The sequence below is a fragment of the Octopus bimaculoides genome, chromosome 7 (genome assembly GCF_001194135.2).
Source record: "Octopus bimaculoides isolate UCB-OBI-ISO-001 chromosome 7, ASM119413v2, whole genome shotgun sequence".
Classification (NCBI taxonomy): Eukaryota; Metazoa; Mollusca; class Cephalopoda; order Octopoda; family Octopodidae; genus Octopus; species Octopus bimaculoides.
In genome coordinates this window covers 46,950,944-46,953,636 of record NC_068987.1, presented here as the reverse complement: position 1 = coordinate 46,953,636, position 2,693 = coordinate 46,950,944, and the positions used below count along the sequence as shown (strand labels likewise).

Sequence of the window (2,693 nt, the reverse complement as noted above, 5' to 3'; positions counted from 1 at the left end):
AGAGAGAGAGAGAGAGAGAGAGAGAGAGAGAGAGAGAGAGAGAGAGAGAGAGAGAGAAAAAGAGAAGGAGGTGTAGTGGCTGTAATAAATTAAGCTGATTCGTAGATCTTAACTAGTTCTTTTTCCACCGGCCCCAGATAATTGACTGTCTGAAATTTCAAGAATATGGAACAATCGATTATATATACAGTAGATTTCATGTATTTTGATTGGGACCTTGGAAGGGTGAAAGGCACAATTGAACTCGGCGGGATTTGAACATAGAACAAAAGAGCCGGAACAAATAACGTAAGACATTTTGTTGGACGCTTTGACGGTTTGTAATCTACCACAGCAAAATAATTGTTTCTATTGCACCAGGTTAGCAAATTTCAGGGATGGGGTTAGTCGACTATATCGACCCCCAGTACTTGATTGGTATTTTATTTTATCAACTTCAACAGAATGAAAGGCAAACCTGACTTTGGTGGGTCTTGAAGTAAAGGCGTAAAAAGCGGGAAGAAATTCTGCTGAGCATTTTGTTCGAAGCACTAACAATCCTGCCTCTTGCTGCCTTAATAGTCGTAATAATTCTTTCAAATATTGGCACAAGGCCTGAAATTATGGGAGAAAGGGACAGTCGACCGTAATGCTCGATTTACACATATTTTATCGACCCCAAAAGGATGAAAGCAAAACTGACCTCGGTGGAATTTTTACTCAGAACGTAGAGTCGGAATATATGATGATAAGCATTTTGTCCGACGCACTAACGATTTTGCTAGCTCGCCCCCTTAATGGTTTCAAACTTCGGCAGAAGGTCAGTAGTTTTAGGGAAAAGGGTGCTACTCAATTACACCGATCTCCAGTGCTCAACGGTGCTGGTTTTATCAACACCCAAAAGATGCAAGGCATAGTTGACCTCGTTAGGATTTGAACTTAGAACGTAAAAAAGCCGAAAAAAATGTTGCTAAGCATATTGTCCAAGGCGCTTGTACATGTGATCTCCCTGCCAGCTCATCACTTTAATCCACCAGCCCCATGATACAAAGCATTTAGTACCATTTCTAGTAGTGTCGTCCATATTTGCATTTTCATGATAACGGATAATACCCATGGCACCCGTAGTGGGTGTAGAAAATAACCCATGAAGTTATACGAGATCTGCTTCGATTGTTCCACACACAGGTTTTCTCTAGCCGTCATCTCACTAAACCTATGTCAGGTAAGTTCATCGTCACCAATTCACTGCAGGGAAAGTTTCACCGTCATCAATTCACCCTTTTTCTTTTTTCAATAAAATAGTTTTTAACTATTAATGGTGAGATACTATGGATATATTTTCTCGGTAAACTTTCCTCGCGGTGAACTTTCTTCACGGTGAATTGATGGTGGTGGACTTGTCTCTAATCCACTAAACCATCATACCTCTAAGTCCTTATGCCAATGTCACTAATTCCTAACGTCAACTTTCAGATGACTATGTAGCCCAGTTCATTGCATTCTAGAGACAATAAAGTGGAGGTGAAGATAGAGCATAGATTGCAAGAAAAAAATCAGACAGAACACACAAGGCAATTTAAATCCTGTGTTATTTAGAGGTATACGACTTTCTTTGACACATATTAGATATACAGCTCGCTGTAAAATAAAGAAAACTAAATTCCCACAAAACTGATGCTTTCAGCAAAATCACACGGTGAATAGTAAATCGTGTACAGACATAGCAAATACACTGGCGGTGTATACACACGGCACTGCAAAGAAACACTCCAAATACATCAGACATATATATGTGTGTGTGTGTGTGTGTGTATGTGTGTGTGTGTGTATGTGTGTGTGCGTATGTGTGTGTGTGTGTGTGTAGTGTGTGTATAGTGTGTGCGTGTGAATGTGTGCATTTGTATGTATGTTTAATACTTTCATTTTGTACTAATATTCACTGCCCATAGTCTGTGTATGCATCAGAGACGCATCTCTTGATTTCCTGATAGACATTTTGCATCCTTTCCAATTAATCTTGGTGGGGATTTCATCCAAATATTGCAGACAATGTTCTTAACCTGTAACTTGTAGTGCAGCTATGTGTGAAACACTGGAAGCTTGAATTTTTAAACTTCGGTTGCATTAAGAACACACGTTGAAGAACATATCATGTACGAGGGTTTCCTTAATTGGTCTGCCAGTTCTAAATAGGGACAGAACTGATACCCATTTACTGTCTAGAATTGGTAAAGATCCATCTGATTAGCTGAAGGTTTGAGGAACATGTTTTATGTAATATAGAAAGTTTTGATTTGGCAACAAACATATGTTTCCATGTGGCCAAAGGTTTGGAGGTAAGAAAGGGATTAGAAATGTTTGAGAATCAATGTTTCGAGAAAGGGTACAACTTAATGGAGGAAGTAAGTGGTGAACATTCTGACCTCTCAGAAGATGGTGAAAATTCTGACCTCTCAGTTGGCAGAACCGGTATGAGAGGAGTCAGAGAACAAAGTTTGTGTAATCGGTGTCCACAAGACATTCGAAAAGAAGTCAGTTCAGATAGATGCCCTAAGTGTCTCCTCGAGAAATGACAGAATAGTTCAGAGGGAAATAAAATGGTTGTATAGTGGAATATCTGGTGCATAATATATAGACATGTGGTGGGTATTTAACGATGCAGGATGCAGAAATAAACGCACTAACACACACATCTATCCCATATATATATA

At 39.3% G+C, this 2,693-nt stretch overlaps 1 protein-coding gene across 1 annotated transcript in view; it reads right to left on the bottom strand.

Moving 5' to 3' along the window:
* The window catches only part of LOC106867396 (uncharacterized), a gene marked incomplete at its 3' end in the record, with an annotated part of 64,634 nt that overhangs the window by 61,006 nt on the left and 935 nt on the right, over positions 1-2,693 (bottom strand). The gene's annotated exons all lie outside the window — the stretch shown is intronic.